This window comes from Sapajus apella, unplaced genomic scaffold (assembly GCF_009761245.1).
Source record: "Sapajus apella isolate SASKATOON/1434 unplaced genomic scaffold, GSC_monkey_1.0 scaffold3, whole genome shotgun sequence".
Taxonomy (NCBI): domain Eukaryota; kingdom Metazoa; phylum Chordata; class Mammalia; order Primates; family Cebidae; genus Sapajus; species Sapajus apella.
Window position 1 is genome coordinate 631,587 of NW_022436943.1, and position 25,680 is coordinate 657,266.

Consider the following 25,680-nt stretch of genomic DNA (forward strand, 5'->3'; position numbering starts at 1 on the left):
TGGTGCTGTAGGGGAAAGTGCAAAGTAGGCCTCAACTCCATTTCTATGTCTCATTTCTCTTGTTTTAAATAATAATATGAATATGAGAAAATTTAACATTTATTCTTACAGGGTCTACATGGATGTATTACCTTATTTTCTGAAAGCTTTTGTATTTAAAAAAATACTTCCATCCTAAGAAAAATATATATTCTTGCTGAAAAAGAGCTGGAATCACCACATAAAACATAATCTCACTAAAATTTTAGGTTACAAAATTTTTTTGAAGCAGGTTTAACAATAAGCCCAATTTATCCATAAAGTAACTTACTAAGCCATCCATAGAATGCCTGTCTTTGAGTCTTGGAAATTCAATGTGTCCTCCAAAACAAACTAGTTGTAAAATATATTCCCCAGTAATTTGATTATGGTGAATTTCTTTATTCAGCTTTACATTAGCTGCAAACCACAGGGGCTAGTCCCTACAACCTCTCACCACATTATCCAGGGCAGCAGGAAGAACAATTGCCTGGGGATTGCTCTGGGCTGCATGCTTCTTGCCACAATTCCTCCTTGTGGGTCACTGTTATCATCTGGACTGTGCATTCCCAAATCTGATTCCTCCAGCCATCACTATTCCTCTCCCTTTCTCCATTTCCAACAGCATAGGATTTCACTTTGAGGGTAAACAACCATGAATGCTATCAAATTAGGCTACGTAAATCTGGGAGTGAGTGTTCTTTGTTGCATTATTGGGTATCAAGGCTCTGGGTCATATCTAAAAGTACTCCAGCTTAAAAATTAATTTAATCTCTTGTTTGTTTGCTTTTGTTTGCAATCATTTCACTTGCTAGATAATAATGTAATTGAGTAATGCTAATGCCAGCATTATTTGAAGTGCTACTCATTGCTTACAATTATATTTCATAAGTGTGGAAATTATTTTGTCTATACATTTAAATATAATCCAGTTATATAACAATCAGTACCCATTTTTTTGTGGGCATGTATTCATACCCTTTTTTTTATATTTGCCTTGTTTCAAAATTGATAAAAAGACGGGCTACAAATATACATAAAATAAAGCACCAGAAAAATTCAGTCTGAAGGCATAAAGAAATGGGGACACAGAATGTAAGCCAAGAGTGAGTTAAATATATAAAATACATCCTGTTAAATATTATACACAGACCGGAAGGAGACCACATATAAGGCTCTAAGCTTTCTCACAGCCAAGGGAAATACTGTCAGTTCCACAATCGGGTTTCCAGAAGACAAAAACAAATGGGGCTAATAAACAAGGGAAACACAACTATACCAGGTGCTAAAACCAAAGAAAAATATTTTCCAGATATTGTTAGAGAGAATAAATATAGCAACAATTTCATGGCTCCTAGAAATCCCTTAATGAGGCCTGAAGTATTATACCACAATGGGTTGTTTAAGAAAATCTCAGGGGAGGACAGAGCCATGGCATGGAGGCAGGGGCAGAGGGTGAGGAGGGATAGTCTAGGCCTTATCCAGGGTCTAAAATGTCACAACAGTTGCCCTTGACATGAGGTTCATTACCAGGGTGACCATGTAATTTATTGTCCAACCCAGGACCCTTTGAGAATGAAAGAGGGTACTATTAATAATCAGGCCCCCACAACAGGTGTAAGGTATGACTGTCCTGAGCAAACTGCCACATATGGTCACTCTAAGTCATTGCTCATCACCTGCTGGCATCCTGCCCCAGCATATCCTGCCACTATAGACCTGGTGAGCCAACCTCATCCTGTCAAACATGGAGTGAGTCTAGCTCAATTTGGAGGGGGCTCTGGGGGATTCTAGTCCAGGTCATCAGCACGGTGTGGGCTTGCCTGTGAGTCAGTCAGACAGGGAAGGGAACCAAGAAAGACTGGAGTAGGCAAATGGGAACAGTTGCCTGAGGATCCATCAAGAAGAGGTTTGGGCATATGTCAGGAGAATGGGTGAAAGGGGAAATAAATAAGATTCTAAGTAATTGCATAGGTTCCATGAAGAGGAATGAAACAATTTCCTTTCCCCCTGGCACTCTCTCAAGGGCCCTGTGAGAGATCTAGTGGAAGAAAACTTCCTAAAGTTGGGATATTATCATAATGGCTGAAACACTTATGCTGTGGTTCTCAAATACGCGATATGAATTACCAGGAGAGTTTCGAAAACTAGATTCTAGCACCCCAACCCCACTGATAATGATTCTATTAGTCTGAGATGAAACTCAGAAATCTATTTTAACAAGCGAGATTAGTCAGGCATGGTGGCACATACCTGTAGTCCCAGCTACTCAGGAGGCTGAGGTGGAAGGATCGCTTGAGCCCAGGAGGTCAAGGTGTGATCACACTGCACCACTGCACTCCCACCTGGGCAACAGAGTGAGACTGTACCTGAAAAAAAAAAAAAAAGAAATTGGACCAATTACTCTGCTGGGAAAGAAACTGAACCAATTCGGAAATCAGTATATTTAGTCACATGGGACAACGAGGAGAGTCAAGAAGTAGGACATTCCAATGATCAATTGTACCACATGAGAATCTCCCAAGTCTTCCTGGACAAGGCCCAAGACTGCCTTCCCTAGCCAGGCAAAATAATGGTGGAGGAAGCTCCCAAGCTCCCATTCATTCCTAGTTGCATTTTTTTTCCCAGTGAAACATAAGGCCAAGCTTCTTGCCTCCGATGTCCTGAAGAAGAATTAATGGTACCCTGTCCTGTGTTTATATCATATGTACTTTATTGGCCCTTATATTAGAGTGATTATATATCTATATACAAATATATATTTTTTCTTTTTGGACATAGAGGCTTGCTCTGTCACCCAGGCTGGAGTGCAGTGGTGTGATCTTGGCTCATTACAACCCTACACCTCCCAGGCTCAAGTGATCCTTTCACCTTAGCCTCATGAGTAGCTAGGACTACAGGCGTGAGCCACCACGCCAGGCGAATTTTTATATTTTTTGTAGAGATGGGTTTTGTCATATTGCCTAGGCTCAAATGATCTGCCTGCCTCAGCCTCCCAAAATGATGGGATTATAGGCGTGTGCAACCACGCCAGCTTAGCGTGATTCTCTCTGTGTTAGTTTCCAAGGCAAGTTTACAAGCTGCTCAAGGGCAGTGACAATACCATATTGGTGTCTCGAAGCATCTAGGGTAGGCGTGTCATGTGCATCACTAAGCTTCTTTGCCTGCTTCCTTCTTCTCTCCCTAGGTGTCAGGCATTAAGCTCTCTGCCTTCAAAGTTTAGTGGGAAAGGCCTATAAATAATGAAGTGCTTTATACAGAAAATTATAGAGGTAAGCATAGTTGCTGTGGAGCTAGAGAACATGAACTTGATTTAGCCTGTCAGGACCAGTGAGAGTTGATAAACATGACCCAGGCAGAGGAGAAGCGAGAGGGCATTCTAGGCACAGTACCATCTACAAAGCTAGATAGCACCTACGAAGAGAAAGAGTTAGCAGGGTGTATGAAAGAAAGAAGAGAAGGAAGAGAAGAAAGGATGGGGGAATTTGTGGTACTGTGAGTAGCTTACTGTGGCTAAAGAAATGTTCACTTGGGCTGTGACACAGCAAAGGGGCTGAGGGTAGGGTTAAGAGAAGAGCACGAGCTCTGGAGCCAACCTGCTGGGTGGCCCAAATCCCAGCTCTGCCACTTAGCTATGTAACTTTCAGCAAATTACTCAAACTCTCGTGCCTCAGATCCTAATTTGGGACCTGTAGGGACTCTTTATGACAAACTAAGTGGCTTAATACCTATAAAGCAATTAGAATAGTGTCTGTCACATAGTATGTACTCAAAGAGTAGTTCTCGGCTGGGCATGGTGGCTCATGCCTGTAATCCTAGCACTTTGGAAGGCTGAGGTGGGCAGACCACTTGAGCCCAGGAGTTTGAGACCCACCTGAGCAACATGGCAAAACTTCATCTCTACAAAAAATACAAAAATTAGCCAGGCATGGTGGCATGTGCCTGAAGTCCCAGCTACTCAGGAGGCTGAGGTGGAAAGATTGCTTGAGCCCCGGTGGTGGGTTACAATGAGATGAGATTGAGCCATTGGGTGACAGTGAGACCCTGTCTCAAAAAATAAAAAAGATTTAAAAAGTTATCTTGCTCTTACTCACCACTTTTATTCCATTCCAGGCAAGTTCCACTGATTATACCTCTAAAACAAATACCAAAATCATCCACTTCTGTCTCCATACTCTCCACCCTGGTTCAAAGAACTAAGACATCTTTATTGGATTCCTGGAATAGCCTCTTAACTGGCCTCCCTACTTCCACTCTTGCTCTGCTTTAATCTCATCCACAGAACAGCATGAGTGATCGTTTTCAAAGACAAACCAGATGTCACGCTACTTAGACACCTATTGTCTCATCATACTTTACACCAATCATTTAGAATTCTCCTTACCATACCTAAAAAGGTATTAAATAATCTGGCTCCCTCCTACTTTTCTGACCATCCACCCCCCACACCCACGTCCTACTCCCCTCCCTTTTACTATGTTCAGCCTCTAGCTGCCTTGAATTTGACAAGTGTTTCTGGCTAAGACCTCTGCATCTGCTGCTCCTCTGTCCTCCTCACCTCTTAACTAGTTTGCCTCCTTCTTGTCTTACAGAACCCAGCTCAAATGTCAGAAGAATTGATGTTAGTTTGAGAGACAAAACTAAAGTTACAGCCTCTGGTTTCTGTTACTCTAGTAAATGTATTTCCTTTTCAATATTTTTTCTTCTTCATTCCTCACCCCGCTATGTAAGCACGATGCTAATGGATATATATGATTTTTCATTGCTTTAGTCTCATTGCCTGTAATGGCAAACACTCCATCCCCAACATAGTAAGCACTCAAATATTTATCGAATTGTTGTTAAATGAATTAGAAGAGAGGAGGGAAATAAAAGAAAATGCTGCCAAAATTAAGGCACTTGGGGCCAATTAGCCTTTTGTCATAGTGTAGTGAGAAATCATGAACCCTTAGCAGTGGTTTCCAACCTTGGTGTGCATTAGAATTACCTGAGAAGAGTTTTTGTTGTTGTTGTTTTTTAGATGGAGTCTTGCTCTATTGCCCAAGCTGGAGTTCAGTGGCACAACCTCGGCTCACTGCAACCTCTGCCTCCCGGGTTCAAGCGACTCATGTCTCAGCCTCCCAAGTAGCTGGGATTACAGACATGTGCCACCATGCCTAGCTCGTTTTTTGTATTTTTTGTAGATGTTGCCCAGCTTGGTCTCAAACTCCTGTCCTCAAGTGATCCACCCACCTCAGCCTCCCAAAGTGCTGGGATTAGTTTTCGAGCCACTGCACCCAGTTTTCTTTTATCTTTTCTTTCTCTTCCTCCCTTTCTTTTTCCCTTCCTTTGTTCTTTCTTGGGACAGGGTTTACACTCTGTCATCCAGGCTGGAGGGCAGTGGCATGACCAGGGCTCACTGGCACCTTTACCTCCTAAGGCTCTGCAGATGATCCTCCTGCCTCAGCTCCCTGGAGTATCTGGGACTACAGACATTGGCAACCATGCCAGGCTAATTTTTGTATTTTTGCCATCTTGCTCAGGCTGGTCTTGAACTCCTGGTCTCAAGTGATCCAACTACCTCCACTTCTGAGAGTGCTGGGACTACAGGTGTGAGCCACCATGCCCAGCACACCTGGGGAGTTTTAAAAAAACTGCTGACACCTGAGCACCACCCTCAGCGATTCTGATTTAATTGGTGGGTGCAGTGTGGACATAAGAATTTTTTAAACCTTCCCAGAGGATTCCAATATGCAGCCAAAGTTGAAAACACTGCTCTAAAGACAGAGAGAGATACGGAAGAGAGAGCACACGGATATTTCTGGGGAATAATAAACAGGACTTGGTGGTTAGTCATCAATTGGAAGGGACAGAAAGGATGGGGCTTGGGAAGACTCCTAGGTTTCTGGCTTGTGTCTGGGTGAGTGAAAGCAGCACACTTTGAGAAAAGAACAAACTACATCTTGGACAGCCTGAGTTTGAGATGCCTCTAGGAATTCAAGTTGGAGATGTTCAATAGGCATTTGTTTCTTAATAGATTTATTTGCCCTAGTGAAGAATAGAAAGTCTTCGTTTAGGAAGACAAGAAAGCCAGACCAGCATCTCTGGAAAATACAATTGTACAGAGTGTTAAGACCATTTGCATTCCGCACAGCTTCTTTATTCAAAACCCTCTTTCAAGCCAATGCTCCATCTGTGCTGAAATGTTGTTTAACATGTTGATATATTTTCAAGAAGGGTATGATGTATGAGTACTTAACTTACTATTCTTGTGCTATCTGTAGGCTTAAAGTATCCCATATGTAAAATCGCTGGCAGCCTTCAAGTAGCATTTAAAGGTATAACAGCTTTAAAACGTCCCATAAGGTAAAATAAACGTACCCATAATTACTTCCTTTAAGATTCGAGGTCAAAGACACTTAAACCTAAACTGCCTAGCTCGTTCAATTTTCCAGTTGGTAAACATTTACTGGGTTACCAAAGATACCAAGTGCATTCGGAAAGACCATGTCTTCTTGGTTTGTTTCTAATTTAAATTACACAGACACACTAAACAAGGACTGAGAGAGTGATATATTTAGTTAAGTAACAGATGGCAAATGGACATTCTGTCCAGCCTCTATCACATTCGTTTCTCAGTATTACACGGAAGAGTGATCTAAATCTTGAAGAGAAATAAACCAGGAGGAAATGCACCAGGCCCAGACTAAATTTGTTTATTCAACTAAAAAGAATTTATAACAAGACTAGTGTAGATTAAAACATTCAAAGGGTATATGACTGGCTGAAAAGATACGAGAGGAAGGAACAAATAAAGCTGGATTAAAGTAATTCGGAATGTATTAGAGATGAAATAGGAATTCTGATTATGTGACTGCAAAACAGCGCACACACACACACACACACACAGACAAAAAGAAACAACAGAGGTGGGTGGAAGATACTTTCCAAACCCTTACGTAGGCTTGCTATTGTGGCTAGGCACTGCTCCTAACAGCCTCTGCAAAGAGTGAGGTCCACTAAGACTAAGAGGGCGGCTGCAAACGCACGGGGTGCTGCCGCCCTCTCGGAAAGGATACTTCCTCGCCGAGAGCTGCAACATCCCGGCGCTTCTCTCCCTGGGCCCGCCGATCCAGCAGGTGAATCCTGAGAACACAAAGGGATGAATAATGCCCTGAGAACTGCCAAAAGCCAGGGTCGCCGAGTCCGGCAACTCCCTTCAATCAGGCGCAGCTCCAGCCACCCCGACCTGTCCTAGGAGGAGACGCTATCGGGTACACGGAGAGGCGGGCAGAGAGACACTGGCCCCAGCGCCCGGCGCACTCAGGGCGAAGTCCCCTGAGCCAGGCACAGTCTTTAGGGCCGCAGCCGGGGCCACTCGGGTGCAGCGGGGCGGCTCCCGCGCGGGCGCGGAACGAACGTGCGTGAGGCAACGACCTCGTCTAGAGCCGCCGGTAGTGGGCCCGGTGGGCGTGACGCCATGACGCAAAGCACTCGGGCGGCGCGCCGGGGCGGGGCGGCAGGGGGCGGGAGGAAGGAGTGGGAGGAGAAAGCGGGGAAAGCGGGGGCTGAGGGAGGGGGAGATGGCAGTTGCGGCGCTGGTTCCCGGGAGCAGCCGTCGAGTCACAACTGCGGAGGAGGAGTTCAGGAAAGCGGCCGTCAGGACCCCTCCCCTCCGTCGTCCCCGCCCCAGTACAGAGGCTCCTGGGCGCGTCGGAGGGACCCTACCCCGCGCTTCCTCAGGCTGCTGTCGCCGCTGCTGGAAGATGGGCCTGCTCGCCCTCTGCCCTGCGCCGCCGCTCTGAGGAGTTAAAGGTACGGGCGGGCACCGGAGGAGCTTGCGCCCCTGAGCGGGAGGGCAGGGGCAGCTCCCGCTTACGACCCGGGGAGCTCTGGCCGGGTCGCAGCCTTTGCGCCTATCTCTGGGACAGAAATGGATTCGGAAGTCGTGTGGCAAAGGCGCCCCCTCCCGTGTCCAATGTGGGCCGGGGGCCGGGGCCGGCTTAGGGGGTAAGGCCTCGGACTGCTCCAGGTCCCCTACCGGGCCCAGGCGCGGGCGTCTCCCGGGCAGCGGGGGCCGAGGCGGAGCGTGGGATCCGCCCCAAGCCCTGTCCTCCTGGCCCGGGCGTCTGCGGCCGGCTGCCTGCCCGGAGATATTGTGACGGGCCGAGGCGGCGCTTCCCTCGAGCTGTCCCCTGCGGCCCCTGAAGCGGGGAGACCCGAGGGCGTCTGCCGCGGGGAGGCGTCAGGGGCGGAACGCATTCCTGACGGGTGAAATCGGCTCTAACGGGACCGATTTCCGGGCCTCGCTGCAAATTCGGAGCCGGGACATCGCCCCAAAAGCCCTGCTGCCTGGGGCCCTAGGGAGGGGAGCTGTGTTCCGGGGAAGGTTCGTCCAGGACTGCTACCAGCTCCTTCAAAAGCAAAAATTACATACCACACCAAAATGGTGTAGTCTTGGGGTGAAGTATGTGTTAACGGGGGTCTTCCGGGATTGTCTCCCCATGCTAAGCCTTTAGGGTGTTGCCAGCCCTCGTCCAGCAAGTAATGCTGCTACTTTAAATTTTCAGTTTTTCCTCCCTGGGTTCCACTCTGGGTTGCTTTTTTTTTTTTTCTTTTTTTCTTTCTTTCTTTTTTTTTTCCCATTTCCATTAATGGGAAGAAGAAAAAGAGGTTTAGGGTTCATTAACCCCGCCACAAGGGCAGTAAATAAAAAGAAGGAAGAGTGGTTAAGGCTATATATGGGATAGAAAAAGGTTTGATTTTTTCCCATTGGCCCTTGGAAATATAAATACACGAACGATGCTTTACTCTGCTTAATGTTTACTATCCACAATGTTGCAGATTGTTCTGTTGGAATGACGTTAGAAAAGACAGTGTTTAAGTGCCGCTGCAATTTTCAAACCTAGGTGTTGGCTAGAAGTGCTAGTTTTAAGTGTTAGTAAACAGTGGAGGCATAAGCAGTCCCTTCCCTTGTTAGTAATCTTTACATTCCACCTTTTTTTTTTTTTTTAAAAGAACATGGCTGTCTTTTCATTATTTTTGTCTTTTCTTATTTTAACCTAGATTCGTTGACCCTTTTGGTTGTTTGAAGTCTGACCGTTTGCCTGAGTTTTATTTTCAGTTTTGCCATTCTGTTTATAATGCAAGCCATTACCGTATTTGCCTGTTCATGCTGCTTTAACGCTGACTGAACTGTCTGAATTGAGTTAAAATGTAAATACTTCTCTATTTAGAAAATGGCGATGATTGTATTTTCAAATGTTCTTTCCTTGCTATAGTTCCTTGATAAAGATTTAGAATTAAGTCTTGGGACTTAGTAAATCAAATTATGTCAAAAAAAAACAATTAAAATTTGTTAGTTTAATTCCTTGCTTCTTAATGTTCTGTTTAAATTACTATATACAATTTAACTGAAGTTTACATTTTATGTGTCCATGGAAAATATTTTAATGTCATCGCAAGGTGTCTTTTTGAGGAAAAAATTACAGCTGGCAACTAATGTTAATGTGTTTTTTTTTTCCACTATCTCAGCTTCCAGGAGATTTCAGTAAGGTTAATTTTTAAAACTGCAACGTTATTTTAGGAGTTGAAGCACAACCCAATTCTTAGTATCCAAATAGTGGCCACTGGAAATTTTGTTTTCTCATTTAGGGGATGTCTTAGTTGATCAGTAGACTTTATAAAGAACTGTCCATGTTGTCATCCAGCCAGTGTTGGGATTTATTTTTAAAATATTGTTGGCGATTTCTTGAGTTTTTGATGTATTTGGCTTGACTAAAACTATCATTTTCTACCTAACATATGGGAGGCACTAAGATTCTTATTTTTAAAGATACTTCATTCAAGAACATGGGCGAGTAAGTAAATAAAAATACTTAAGCCTCTTAGTGGAAAGTAAATACACTTCCCATATGTGAATGTAAGTAAAGTCATAAAGCAGTATTTTAGCATTTGAGAATGTGAGACACTTGGGTCACCTCTATTTTAATGAGGTTGGATTGAAGGATACTAACTGTTATGGGGTTGTTTAGAATTAAATATGGGTAATTAAAAGCAAAGTTTTTGTTTTAACCATTTTGAAATAATCACTTGTATATTATGAAAGGTTCTGATACCTGTTCCCCGCCCCGCCATAGTGGTGGTGGTGTTGCTGCTGCTGCAGCAGCAGTTTTTTATCTTGAACACTTACTTAGATTTATATAGGAATTTTTTGGTTTCAAATTATTTCTTCCCCTTCTCCAACACACATAGTTTGTTGTTGTTGTTTTTAATCTGCAGGGCACAGATGGTTGAGTTATGTAGTTTTCTGAAATTTCCAAGTGGGGAAAAGAAGGCAAAATATTTGTGATAACATGTAAAAGTCCCAAGTCAAGTGCTGGGCATAGAGTAAGCTGGAGACAAATTTTGTTATATTAATATTTACATCTGAATTGCTCACTTATATCTTCTCTACTCCAGTTATATAGGAAATCTTAAGGAGTTGATTTTTGTTTTTCTAATGTCATTAACAAGTGGAAATTGACTGTCAAATGCAGGCTGGTTTTGTACTGAGCTAATAAGCTTATGCTCTTTAAACATTCTTCACCAGGATAAAAATTAGGCCACTTTGGGCGAAAGGCCAAAGTAAAGTTGAATTTCTAAATTTATATTTGATTGCATATTGCATTGTATTTGGCAAACTAGCACATCATAGGGAAATAGTAGTTTAATTTAGATTGTCTGAAAGGATCCATGATTGTATATGGAGTAGTACTTCAGCTTAAAAGCTGGTTATCAAATGTTCATCCTACTACTTATTAGAATAGCTAAATTTTTCTTAGGAAATTTTTTTCTCCAACTAAGAGTAATTATGAATTTTCTTAAGTCATGCCAGTTCTTTGTTAGCAGACAGAAGATGCCTAACGTTGAAAACTTAACCATACCTGCACAGCTGAAGACTAAGGGATAGTATTTCTTTGCTAAACATGTCTGTATTTCAGATGGTGGTAGACTTCAAACAGTCAGTGAAGTCACTTTGGGTGTTTAAAACTTGTTTATTTCATTTGTTTCTCAAAAGCTATCATGTATCAGTGATTTTCTATATCAAAGTGGAAAAAAGTAACACTTTTTGATAAAGTAGGTTTTGCTTGCATTGCTCTGTGGCTGTCATTAACACCTGAAGAATTATTTTTATTAGTAACATTTTTTGAAAGATGCGCCATGAGGTTTAAAACCAGTGTATAGCCTTGTCCTATTGATGTTATCTAAAATTTTATTTTGTAAATCATTTACTAGGGAATTACTGTTAATTTTGTTTTAGGAGTCCTGTTTGGGAAGGTTTTGTTACATGAAACTCTCAATATGATGGAAGTGATTAGTGGTTTTAGCTCTCAAATAAGTTTGTGCATTGAATTCTGAAGCAAAATTCTTGCTCAGAAATCACCTTTGTTTAAGCCCAAAGGAAGCTTCTAAACTGAGTCTTTGGTCCAAAAAACTGGAGTTGGCCCCTTAAAATTATGTACACTTAACACTTTTAACTTCCGTCCTGTTGGGGAGACCCCTGAGGGTAAAAGTAGTACTTATGATTTGAATAGCAGGCAGGTTGCTAATTGAAGAGACTCTGGTAGAAGTGAGCCATAAGGAGGGAGCCAGAGTTGTTAAAAGGAAGGAGCAAGAAACCAGGAGAAGCTGTTGGGAATGTGATGATATTAGGCTTCCAGGTAAATATTGTATAGCATATTAATGTAAATGTTATGCCGGGCACGGTGGCTCAAACCTGTAATCCCAGCACTTTGGGAGGCCGAGGCGGGTGGATCACGAGGTCAAGAGATCGAGACCATCCTGGTCAACACGGTGAAACCCCGTCTCTACTAAAAATACAAAAAATTAGCTGGGCATGGTGGTGCATGCCTGTAATCCCAGCTACTCAGGAGGCTGAGGCAGGAGAATTGCCTGAACCCAGGAGGCGGAGGTTGCGGTGAGCCGAGATCGCGCCATTGCACTCCAGCCTGGGTAACGTGAGTGAAACTCTGTCTCAAAATATATATATATATAAATGTTGTATAAACTCATTAGCATGAATCTGTTGATTTATATTTTGTGATTTCGAAGTCAAGTATTGGTATTTGCCCCTGGACATGGTAAGGTATCCTAAATTTATTATGCATAATCACAAATGAGACAATGTGAAATGTGCAAAAGTTTAGGAAATAATGCAAGCTCTGTGATGGCAGGGACCATTTTCTTTGTTTACTCTTCAAGTCTCAGCACTTAGTATAAGCCTAACTTTATAATAAAAGACGTGGAATAGGTGTTTGCTCATAGAATTAATAAGGTATTTATTTTACAACTGTCTCTTCAGCAGTGTTGTCCAATAGAAATACAATTGGAGCCACAAATGTAATTTAAAATTTTCTAGTGCTAAAGAAGTAAAAAGAAACAGGCAAAATTAGTTTTCATAATGCATTTAATCCAATAGATCCAAAAGATTATCATGAGTGACTTTACATACTTTTATTCATATTGGACAATGCAGCTCTAGGGGCATTTTGTATGACATGTTCCTTTGTACAGAACTTCTTTGTCTTTTTGGTAGTCTTTTTCTAACTGATCGACATGTCTTTTGAGGCCAAATACAGAATTGGATACACCTTCAAATTGGAGTTATTGGGTTGGATTGAAAATCAGGCTGTCTTCTCCCAGTTTTACAACTCCCCAAAAAATGACTAGGTGCTTCACTGTCTTTCCTTGTATATAAAATAAGGATACCTATAATCCCAGCACTTGGGGAGGCCAAAGCGGGCAGATCATTTGAGGTTGGGCGAGACTAGCCTGACCAACATAGTGAAACCCTGTCTCTACTAAAAATACAAAAATTAGCCAGACTTGGTGGCAGGCACCGGTCATCCGAGCTACTAGGGAGGCTGAGGCAGGAGAATCGCTTGAACTCGGGAGGCGGAGGTTGCCGTGAGCTGAGATCACACCACTGCACTCCAGTCTGGACGACAGACAGAGCGAGACACCATCTATAAAAGAAAATAAAGGAGGATGTTCTAACATCTTTTTCATTGGATTAGTATAAATTAATTATGCCTTTGAAACACTCTGGGCTACTCAGACAACACTGTTACAAAAGAGATCTTTTGATTATTAGAGCAAAGCTCAGTGTAAAAAACAGGTTAGAAGTTCCCATGAGAGTAGTGCATATAGAGCGTACTGTTACCTCCCACATTGGAACCAGTAACAGTAAATCAACACAAGAGGCTCTTAAATAGAATCAGGAGAGGTGACTAGGTTGGTTTGAGGACCAGATTTTAAATGTGTAATCTGTTTAATATTGCCTGAACAAGTCTGTTTTTCAGTTTTCATATGGAATAAACGGGACTTTTTATATAGGCATCCTTAAATCAATCATGAAATAGGTCCTTTGGAAAGTGGGGATGGGAACTGGTGAGTAGTATGAGTCGGCAAGTGGGAAAAATAAAATAGCCATTTAGAAAAGCCTGTTATCTCAGGGTATATGATGTTTATGGTACAATGACTATGATTCTTTTATCCAAAGCAAGGATGGCAGTGGTTACCTGGTAGGCAGTTGACTTCTGGTTATATACATAGCCATATCAAGTAGTTTTCTCCTTATAGCCATACTCTTTAATATAAAACCAACTTTTCCTGGGCATTGTGACTCATGCCTGTAATTCTAGCACTTTGGGAGGCCGAGGCAGGCAGATCACCTGAGGTTAGGAGTTTGAGACCAGCCTGGCCAAAATGGTGAAACTCTGTCTCTACTGAAGAAAAAAAAAAAATTACCTGGGTGTGGTGGCAGGCACCTGTAATGCCAGCTACTTGGGAGGCTGAAGCAGGAGAATTGCTCGAACCTGAGAGGCAGAGCCGAGATCGCAACGGTGAGAAGAGCAAAACTGTCTTAAAAATAAAAATAAATAAATAAATAAATACTTTTTTTTTTTTTGGAGACAGTTTTGCTCTGTCACCCAGGCTGGAGTGCAGTGACACAATCTTGGCTTATTGCACCGTCCAACTCCCAGGTTGAAGCAACTCTCATTCCTCAGCCTGCCAAGTGGCTGGGATTACAAGCACCCATCACCACACCCAACTAATCATTTTGTATTTTTATAAGAGACAAAGTTTTGCCATATTGGCCAGGCTGGTCTCAAACTCCTGGACTCAAGTGATCCCCCCACCTTGGCCTTCCAAAGTGCTGGGATTACAGGCGTGAGCCACTGTACCTGTCCCATTTCTAAAATTATACACAAACATTAAATATTCCTTCGATTTTTACATAAATACAGCATACCTTACTGATGTCCTTAGGAAAAATGTCTAGAACCATATTGTAATGCATTGCATGGTAGCCCCCCAAAAGATATGTTCACATTCTAATCCCCAGAACCTGAAATGTTATTTGGAAAAAGGGGTTTTGCAGATGTAATTGTTACGAATCTTGAGATAAGATCATGCTGATTATCCAGGTAGCCTCAAAATCCAGTGACAAGTGTCTTTGTAAGAGAAAAATAGACAAATTACAGAGAGGAAGACACACAGAAAAGGAGGAAGCAATGTGCTCATGGAGACAGAGACTGGAATGATGTAACCACAAGCCAAGGAATACTTATAGTCACCAGAAGCTGGAAGAGGCAAAGAACAGATTCTCCCCTTGAGCCCCAGTGGGAGCATGGTCCTGCTGGATTTTGGACTTCTGGCCTCCAGAACTGTAAGAGAAATGTCCATTGTCTTAAGCCGACCAGTTTGTGGTAGTTTGTTACGGCAGCCACAGGAAACTAATATGCTGTCAAAAGTCTTCAGTAAACCAAGAATCTCTAATTATCTTTGTTTTATATCATGTGCTTTGACTGTCAGAGACTAGACAGCCCTTTCTTTAGAATTCTGAGAAATATCAGAGGAAGTGTTTTAATACCCTGTATCTCAACAGGAATCGATTATATCTTGTAAGATACATTTTGTTATTTTTGCTTGTGTCATTTCTTTCCTTTCCTAACTTGCTCCTTCTTTGCTCTTTGCATACTTTTTAAGATGTAGTTGACATGGGGGAGAGGAATGAGTAACACACTAGTACGATAGACCAACAGGTTTTGTCTTCTTTAAGGTGTAATTCCTCCATTATCCCCCTTCCACCTATTCTGTCTCCTTTACTGGATTTGCCTCTTCTCCCCTACATCTTAATGTTGGAATGCTACAGGCCTCATTCCCTACTCTTCAGTATTTACTTCTTGATGATTTCATCTGTGTTCACAATTTTACACACCATCCAGATAACAGCAACTCCAAAATTTACATCTCTAGGCTTTACTTTTTTCCTACACTCTGGGCTTATCAAACAGGTGTTTGGATATACCTCTCTGCCTAGATGTATGATACAGTATATTTCAAATATAAATGTCTAAAAATGAACTCCTGGTCTTGGCTTCTTCTTAAAAGTTGTTTGCTTCATAGCCTTCCCTATTTCAGTTGATAGCAGTTTCAGCCTTCTGGTTAATCAGGCCAAATCCTCTTGTAATCCATCAGGAAATCCTAACAGTTGTACCTTCAAAATATGTATCAAAACATGTCCTCAACACCTTCACTGATGTGCCATTGTTGTCTCTCTCATAGATTACTTCAGTAGTCTTTAAACTGTTCTCCATGCTCTCATCCTTGACAACTCCCCTAACTGTTCACAACACCCGAATGATCCTTTTAAACTCTTAAGATTCTAAACTATCTCTGTCACTTTAGAAACTCCTTAAGTTTCCCTGTCTCACTTAGAATAAAAGCCAAAGTCCTTACAGTGGCTTAACCCTACACAACCTGGCATGCTCGTGTATCTCAGATATTCTTTGCTTTGTTCTTTTATTTTCAGCCATATTAGGGCCTCCTGGCTATTTCTTGAACATACCAGACACATTCCTCCCTTAGGGCCTTTGCAGTGGCTGTTCTGTGCCTTGGATGCTCTTTCCCCAAATTTCCACATTGCTAACACCTCCTTTATCTCCTTCAGGTCTCTGCCAAAAGTAACCCTTTCAGTGAGACTTGATCGCCCTGTTTAAAATAGTAATCAACACTACATACACACTAATCTCCTTTACTCTGCCTAACTTTTTCCCCCCACCTTCTAGTAAATAATGACATCAAAATATTTGCATAATATTTAGAAAAAATTTTAAACTTGTATATAAGAGCTTGGAGTAACTTTTAGTAATGCTTATTTATGGTTACTGACCTAGAATGATTGTGGAGATAAGATAGGAGTTGGGCCTTGAAAGAAGAGTAAGACTAGCAGAGAAGATGGAAAAGAGTATTCCAGGCAGAGACAAAGGCGTAGGAAAATTCACAGAGGTGAAACTATATGTTTTGTTAAGATATTTAACAGATAGGTCAGTTGCCTAAAGTGTGGAATTTTTATGTAAAACAATGAGAAACTGAGGTTGGAGGTTGGACTGTGAAGGACTTTTAATGCCATATGAAGCTTAAAATTTATTCTTCATCTTGGGGAAAGCAGTAGAAATTTATAAGCAGGCATTAACAAAGAGGCTAATGTGGTAATTTGGATACCAGGTGACTAATGAAGGCCTAGTCTAGGAAGTAAGATAGTAGAAAAAACCCTGAGCCTTTAGCTCTGCCACGTTAGCTGTGTCGGTAAGTCACATCTCAGACCAGTGCTGTGCAATAGAGCTTTCTGCGGTGAAGGAAATGTTCTAGACCTGTGCAGTCCAATATGGTAGTCAATAGCAACGTATAGACGTAGAGTATTTGAAATGTGACTAGTGCAACTGAGGAACTTTAATTAATTTAACTTCAAGTAGCCTCATATGACTAGTGGTGATATATCGAACTTCATAGCTCTAAATTTCAGTTTTCTCACTTTCAAAGTAGGTTAGATTAGGATGCTAGTGTCAGAAGGTTAGGTTTCACAGCCACATAAATTTGGTGCAGTCTCTTGAGAAGAGCAAGTAAGTACCTGAGCACCTGGACCTCTATATGACTAGTATTTTTTTGTGAAATAGGTCCAGAGTTTGTAGCCTTTTCACTCTTTGTATCTTCTTGACTAACTTAAAATACCTACTCTGTCTTTTGATGGCTACTTTTTCAAATTAGTCTTTGGATTAATGTCTCCCAAGAATTGACTAAATAATCTGATACATCTAATTTAATAGTCTGTTTTAGAATTGTAGTTAAACTGATTTTGTTGCTTTTGTTTGTTTTTCAATTCCTTTTTTTTTTTTTAGAGATAAGGTCTCATTGTGTCACCCAGGATGGAGTGCAGTGGTGTGATCCTAGCTCACTGCAGCCTGGAACTCCTGGGCTCAAGCAACCCTGCCACCTCGGTCTCCCAAGTAGCTGGGACTACAAACATGCACCACCACGCCCAGCTAATTTGTGTAGTTTTTGTAGAGATGGGGCTTCACCATTATGCCCAGGCTGGTCTTGAGCTCCTAAACTCAAGTAATCTGCCCACCTTGTCCTTCCAAAATGCTGGGATTATAAGCATGAGCCACTATGCCCAGCTGATTTTGTTGCTCTTGAATTTTCAATGAAAAAATGATAACAGAGATCAACCTTTATGAATGTTTACTTGCTGTGTAATTGTTATGTAGATTTTTCTGTCCTTAGAAATACTCCCTTACTTCTTTTCTTCCCTTATAAAGTTAATAACATTTCCTGTGTACTTGAGTTCTTAATCTCATTTTGGGTAGACTTGTGTAAAGAGAGGCTAATTTGAATATTACATATCCAAAGGGAACAGACACATTTTGCTTATTGTGCCTCTTGGTTCCCAAGAGATATTATTCCATCTGATAATTACTTTATAGTTTGAAGAAAATTTTAAAACAAGGTTCTAAGATCTCTACCAAACACCTCTTACAGTTTGCATTCTATTTCTTATGTACATATATTGTACAATTAAATGCATACACAACGATTTAGCTAACCAGAGGTTTCCCCTCCCTCTTACTCATGGTGTCCTTTAGGAGAAAGAGACAAATGAGCTTCCAAAATTGGAGAGGTGGGATGCTGCTGTTATCAATAATTTGTATGGGGCTGAGGGATTTTCAGAGAAAATGGTTAGGATAAAATTAGTCCAAACACTTAGTACTACTACTTTTTTTTTTTTTTTTTTTTTAAGATGTTTTGCTCTTTTATCACCCAGGCTGGAGTACAATGGCACAATCTCAGCTTTCTGCAACCTTCACCTCCCGGGTTCAAGCAATTCTCCTGCCTCAGCCTCCCAAGTTGCTGGGATTACAGGCAAGCGCCACCACATCCAGCTAATTTTGTATTTCTGCTGGAGGCGTTTCACCATGTTGGCCAGGCTGGTCTCGAACGACTGAACTCAGGGTGATCTGACCACCCTGGTCTTCCAAAGTTCTGGGATTACAGGTGTGAGCTACTGCACCAGGCCCAAACACTTAATACTACTAATTGTCCAAATAGTAGAATCAGATTAATTATGAGACTTGGTAAAATTCATTTTAATACTGAATTTACTAAGAAGAGTATACTAATACTTGGGAGAATTTGGAGACATTTTGTAAAGAACAGAAATAACAATTATTTGTTTTTCCTAGAAAATTGTAGTTATCTACTTGGAAACCTAGAGTATTCTGTGTATTAAAGCTGTCAATGTATTTGTATATTATTATCATAGTCTTTTGGAACTAAGGGACCCTAGACATTATATGGTTTTAATCACCTTCATTTTCAAATATGGAAATTAAAATTCAAAAACATAGACAGACTTAGTTAAGATCTAATACTAGGTTAGTGTTTCTCTTCTCTTGAGAACCAGGAGACATAGTAAGCAAAATGTGTCTGTTTCTCTTTGGATATGCAGCAATCAAATTAGTCTCTCTTTAGCAATGTGTATTTTAATCAGTTGAAAGAAATTTTTGACAGCTAGGTCCTATCTTTTTAAAACCTATTTAAAAACTTAGATGTTTCCTCCCATGCACAATTGCTACAAAGAGAATAAAATACCTAGGAATACAACTAACAAGGGATGTGAAGGACCTCTTCAAGGAGAACTACAAACCACTGTGCAAGGAAATAAGAGAGGACACAAACAGATGGAAAAACAGTCCATGCTCATGGTTAGGAAAAATCAATATCATGAAAATGGCCATATTGCCCAAAGTAATTTATAGATTCCATGCTATCCCCATCAAGCTACCATTGAACTTCTTCACCTAACTGGAAAAAAACCACTGTAAACTTCATATGGAACCAAAAAAGAGCCCACATAGCCAAAGCAATCCTAAGCAAAAAGAACAAAGCTGGAGGCATCATGCTACCTGACTTCAAACTGTACTACAAAGCTACAGTAATCAAAACAGCATGGTAGTGGTACCAAAACAGAGATATAGACCAATGAAACAGAACAGAGGCCTTGGAAGTAACGCCACATACCTACAACCATCTGATCTTTGACAAACCTGACAAAAACAAACAATGGGGAAAGGATTTCCTGTTTAATAAATGGTGTTGGGAAAACTGGCTAGCCATGTGCAGAAAGCTGAAACTGGACCCTTTCCTTATACCTTATACAAAAAAATTAAAGATTTAAACATAAGACCTAACACCATAGAAACCCTAGAAGAAAACCTAGGCAGTACCATTCAGGACATAGGCATAGGCAAGGACTTCATGAATAAAACACCAAAAGCCATGATAACAAAAGCCAAAATAGACAAATGGGATCTAATTAAACTTAAGAGCTTCTGCACAGCAAAAGAAACTATCATTAGAGTGAACTGACAACAGAATGGGAAAATTTTTGCAAGCTACACATCTGACAAAGGGCTAATATCCAGAATCTACAAAGAACTTAAACAAAAATACAAGAAAAAAACAGCCCCATCAAAAAGTGAGTGAAGGATAAGGACAGACACTTTTCAGAAGACATATCTGTGACCAACAAACATGAAAAAATGCTCATCATTACTGGGCATCAGAGAAATGCAAATCAAAACCACTCTGAAATACCATCTCATGCCAGTTAGAATGCCGATCATTAAAAAATCTGGAGACAACAGATGCTGGAGATGTTGTGGAGAAATAGGAACACTTTTACACTGTTGATGGGAGTGTAAATTAGTTCAACCATTGTGGAAGACAGTGTGGCAGTTCCTCAAGAATCTAGAAATAGAAATGCCATTTGACTCAACAATCCCATTACTGGGTATATATCCAAAGAATTATAAATCATTCTGTTATAAAGACACAATGTTCATTGCGGCACTGTTTACAATAGCAAAGACTTGGAACCAACCCAAATGCCCATCAGCGATAGATTGGATAAAGAAAATATGGCATATATACACCATGGAATACTAAGCAGCCATTAAAAAGAATGAGTTCATGTCCTTTGCAAGGACATGGTTGAGTCTGAAAACCATCATTCTCAGCAAACTGACAGAAGAACAGAGAACCAAACACTGCATGTTCTCACTCATAAGTGGGTGTTGAACAATGAGGACACATGGACACAGGGAGGGGAATAGCACACACTGGAGTCTGTTGAGGGGTTGGGGGTTAGGGGAGGGATTACAGGGGGTGGGGAGATTGGGGAGGGATAACATTAGGAGAAATATCTAATGTAGGTAACAGGGGATCGCGGCAGCAAACCACCATGGCATGTGTGTACCTCTGTAACAATCCTGCAAGATCTGCACATGTATCCCAGAACTTAAATTTTAAAAAAAAGCAAAACTTACATGTCTCTGGGTGCTTGGTCATACCTGGCATTTTGTACTCTGCTTTCCCTATGGTTCCCTAATTGTGTATTGTTTCTCTTCTTATCAAAGAGGACCTGGAATAAGCTAACCAAAATGTTTTTTATTGGGAAAATTGAATGAGTAATGCTTTATTCCTTTCTGCAGCTGCTTACTTTTTGTAATGACTTGAGTAATGAGTATTACTTGTAATGAGTATTATTAAAAACACAAAGCATCATTCTGTTCTTCTCCCAATCAAATACAAGCTTCAACAGGTAAATGTGGCAGGTGCATGTTTGTGAAACTGTTTAAGAAATACCTCTTTGGGGAGGCTTTGTGGCTTATGGGAATAGCTTATTCTGAACTTTTAGTTTCTATTTCTGAGAGATTATAGAAACTATCTTAAGGCTAGAACCCAAGATAGTATATCTGGGTCTTGGTAAGCATTTACTTTCTAAACAACTTGTTGAAAGCTGATACTCACCTACACTAATGATGTGTTGAATTATCCCTATCTCCCTCATTTATAAGTAGTTGAATTAAAAATATTTTTTTCATTTATAATATTAGACCACTTGAGGTAGGTTTGTACATTATTTATATTTACCTTTGAGAAATTCGTGTACTTAAATGATATGTTCGAAACTTCCAAGTGGCTAACTATTCTGATTACATTAGGAAAGCCATTTCAGAGCCAAGCATTTGTTTTTATTTCTAACCTAATGTGTAATAATTCTTTTTATCCAGTACATGGTAAATTTAGATTCATTTGTGTTATCTTCTCAGGTAAATGTACTTACAGGTAATATATAAGTGATTTATATGTACCATACTCTTTACAGAATTCTTGCTGTGTTATTTTATTTAATCTTTATAATCTATGGACTGTAGATACTATGATCCCTATTTTACAATTGAAGAAACTGAGTCTTAGTAATTTAACCCAATGTCACACAGCTAGTTAATGTAAGTTTCAGAGGCTGAACTTGAACTCAAGGTATACCGACTCCAAAGTGCATGTGTTATTCACTCGATATAATATACTCTATCACTACCCCATATTTGTATTGCATTTAAAAAGCTTTCTCCTAAGCGAATATAAATTTTTTTTTTACTTCATCTTATTCTATTTTCCAGCTTTAAGGTGGGTAGGATAGATAATTGTGTCTGTAACAGAAGACCCAAAATCTCATGGTGGAACACAGTAACAGTTTATTTCTCACTCACACAAAGAACCACGTGTAGTACTCAGGTATCCAGATTCTTTCTATCTTGTGACTCCTCTGTCCTCTAAGTTTTGCTTGTTGTCACCCATTAGTGTTACTCCATTCAGCCAGCCATTGCATGAAGAGAAAGAGAGCTCAAAGGTTGTTTTCAGAAATGATTTAGGGGTCAGTCTTTGAAAGGGCACACATTGTTATACTCAGATTGCATTGGCCAGGGCTAATAACATGGCCACACCTAGCCAGAAGTGAAATGGAAAATGTAGTCCTGCTTTATGCTCAGGAGGAAAATGAAGCAGCCTCGCATATAACAGCATCTCTGCCACAATAGTATTTTCCCTGTTTTACAGGTGATACAGAGAGGGCCTTTCTAAACTAAATCCATAAAACCACTTGGTAGAGATCATAGAACTTAGATTTCCTTACATCTGCATATTATGTGCTCACGCTTCTAAGGAGACATTGAAATAATTGAAAGATATTTTGATTGTATATCTAACACCATTTATTTCTTTCACACTGAGCATTAAATATTTTAACCTCTTTGTGTCTGTTATTAATACATTTAAATAGATTATTGATTGACTTACCTCCTGAGGAGTAATCAACTTTAAAATTTTTTCACTGGTAATTGCCATTTTAGGTAAAGATGACACAATACATTATAATATCTTTATGGACATGTTTACAGTCAACTGACCTTTGAATTTACAATATTGATTAACATTTATTTGTATGATTTTTGTTTTTAATACATGTGATGGGTTACTCTAGTCCATCTGCCCACATAATGTTTATTCTTGTATGATGAATCAGAGACTTTGTTTAGGAATGAAAGTTATTTTTTAACTTTCCCAAAAACTTAACTGTTGTAGAAAGAGTTGCAACACCATACCTTAATGGAATAGAAGTATTTTCTAACTGAGTTTATAATTGGTACAGCTATGAATGTTGTACTAATAATGTAAATTAGTAAGAGCAGGAAGGATTTACAGAAACTGTTAACTTGTGCTGGCAAGTTAAATCTGACATCTCAGCATTAGCAGTTAGCCTTTCATTGTACTTTAGACTCCTTGGAGAATATGTTGAAAGCTGTGAATATATCCTGTGACTAGAATATATATATATTCACAATTTAACATACAGTTTGAGATTTCATGGATTTTACTGAAGCTAGTCCATGCATTAGCTTTTTTTTTTTAGCATTTTATATTTTTCTAAAAATGTATTGTGCTTTTTATATTTTTACTTTAATAGTATGTAGAAAGAGATGCTTAATAAATATTGTAACCTGGGTAGTAAAAATAATGCCTATAGGCTGGGTGCGGTGGCTCATGCCTGTAATCCCAGCACTTTGGGAGGCCCAGGCAGGAGAATCACTTGAGGTCAGGAGTTCGAGAACAGCGTGGCCAACACTGTGAAACCCCATCTTTACTAAAAATACAAAAATTAGCCAGGTGTGGTGGCATGTGCCTATAGTCCCAGCTACTCGGGAGGCTGAGGTGTGAGAATCGCTTGAACTCAGGAGGTGGAGGTTGCAGTGAGCTGAGATTGCACCAGTGCACTCCAGCCTGGGCAGCAGAGTGAACAATTTAATGTAGTAGCTGACTACCAAAAAATAGATAATTATAAGCCATCCTTTGATCAGACCATGTCTCAATAAAGGAAAAAATAATAATAATGGCCAGAGAAGGCATTGCTGCTTGGTATCTGAATTTGGTAGTTATATATGTTGGGGAAGCAGTTTGTTAGAGGAAAATATGACATTTCTAAATCTGAGGTTCATAGTTAAGCAAGTCTTGTAAATAAACATGTAGATCATGAATGACATAACTTAAAAATAACATTTAATGAGATTTTTGAGTATTAGTGATTTATCTCTGTTAAGAGAAAGTGATATATGAGAATCTAGTTTAATGCCTGAAACTTAATGATGTGGTTCAGATTTATAAAAACTCTGTTTACTTTGGGCCAAAATTAGCTTGCGTAGAAATATATTGTTTCTAACACATCACTTAAAGTCATGGTCTGATCAAAGGATGGCTTATGATAATTATCTATTTTTTGGTAGTCAGCTACTACATTAAATTGTACATACCCATATTTAAATTTGATGAGATAGTATTTGCAACAGTACTTATAGCAAATGCTACACAAAGACAGATAACTTCTTTTTTCATTGCCTTAGGAACCTTTATTTAGCACCAGAGGCTAAGCAGATCCAAAATATGAGTCTAGTTTTGAGGATTTCCCTATCTTTTATCTGTTAATATTGATTTCTGAAGTTATGCACAATTAGCTAAATGAATATTCTCTATACTAGATCATTTGGTTAGAAAAATAGTGATTCCTTTTCTGCAACTTAAATTGTCTACCAAAATGTTCAGGTATTAGAAAACCATTGTCACTGAAAAATAGAGTACTGCCAAAAGTATCTTAAATCTATTAGAAAGAAAGCTTTAAAATGGGTTTTGAAGAGAGACTGAGATGGGTGGATCACTTGAGGTCAGGAGTTCGAGGCCAGCCTCACCAATGTGGTGAAAACTTGTTTCTACTAAAAATACAAAAATTAGCCAGACGCGGTGGTACCTGCCTGTAATCCCAGCTGCTTGGGAGGCTGAGGCAGGAGAATCGCTTGAACCTGGAAGGTGGAGGTTGTGCAGCACAGCACTCCAGCCTGGGCAACAGAGCCAGATTCTGTCTCAAAAAAAAAAGAAAGTTATTTTGTGCCTCCCCACAAAAGGTAGCCACAATTGTGTCTCCTAACATTGTGCATTAATCCTGTCTGTTTGGAACTTTATGTAATAGAATTATAGCACATACTCTTTTGTGTGAGATTCTTGTCTTGCGTGTAGCAGTATTTTGTTCTTTGTCATTGGTTCATTGCTTTAAAGTGTGAATATACCACAACTTATTTATTCTACTGTTGATAAAAGTGTAGATTGTTTCCAATATTTTGATTATTATTACTAATGCTATTGTGAGCATTGTTAAGTATGTCTAATGTATATGTACATACATTTTTCTTATGTACTTATTTCTGGAGTAAAATTGTTGGGTAATAGGCCATCTCTATGTTCCAGTTTGGTAGATATTGTTAAAGAGTTTTCCAAAGTAGTTGTGCCATTTTATACTCCCTCCAGTAGTGTAAATGAGTTCCTATTCCTTCACATCCTTGCTAACACTTGGAAATGTCAGTCATTTAATTTTAGCCATCCTATTAGAAGTATGTTGTGGTCTCTGAATGTGGCATTAATATGTTTTTCCTGGTGACTGATGATGAGCACTTTTTCATATCCTTTTGTGAAATACCTGTTAAGTCCCCTGCCCATTTTTCTGTTGGATTGTCTGCGTTTTCTTAGTGATTTGTAAGCATTCTTTACATAGTTTGGGTACTATGTCTTTATTAGTTGTATGTGGCAAAAGTCTCCTCCCATACCCTTAATGCTATTTTTTTATTTTATTCTAGTCTAGTTTATCAATCTTTTATTTTATGGTTGGTACTTTTGTATATTCTATTTAAGAATTTTTTCATTGGAACAGTCTCTTGTCTCCTGGAAGCTTTACATTTAGATCTATAAACCAACTGTAATTAATTTTCACACATGGTTGAGCCATCTATCAAGTGTCTTTTCTTTTCTTAGGTGGATAACCAGTAGACAGTAGTTTCCTTTTTTTAAAGGCCATTTATTCTCAGTCCTCAGCAACATCACCTTTGTTGTAAATCAAGTCTCATATATATATATATA

The 25,680-nt window shown here is 39.9% G+C and overlaps 1 protein-coding gene and 1 long non-coding RNA gene across 3 annotated transcripts in view; one reads left to right on the top strand and one right to left on the bottom strand.

Moving 5' to 3' along the window:
• Window positions 1–399: 399 nt before the first annotated feature.
• Window positions 400–7,041, bottom strand: LOC116530093. The gene is made up of 3 exons (XR_004259834.1): window positions 6,957–7,041; window positions 2,272–2,387; window positions 400–655 (listed from the first exon to the last, which is right to left on the bottom strand). It is a non-coding gene; the product is annotated as an uncharacterized LOC116530093 (long non-coding RNA).
• Window positions 7,042–7,101: 60 nt separating this feature from the next.
• RNF19A (ring finger protein 19A, RBR E3 ubiquitin protein ligase) overlaps window positions 7,102–25,680 on the top strand; it is a 50,696-nt gene continuing 32,117 nt past the window's right edge. Inside the window, exons 1-2 of one of the 2 annotated variants that reach the window (XM_032248030.1) lie at window positions 7,607–7,812; window positions 21,846–21,960. The gene's annotated coding sequence lies outside the window, so the exon portion shown is untranslated. Of the gene's footprint in view, window positions 7,813–21,845; window positions 21,961–25,680 lie in introns of both variants that reach the window. The other variant, XM_032248021.1, reaches the window with a different exon arrangement.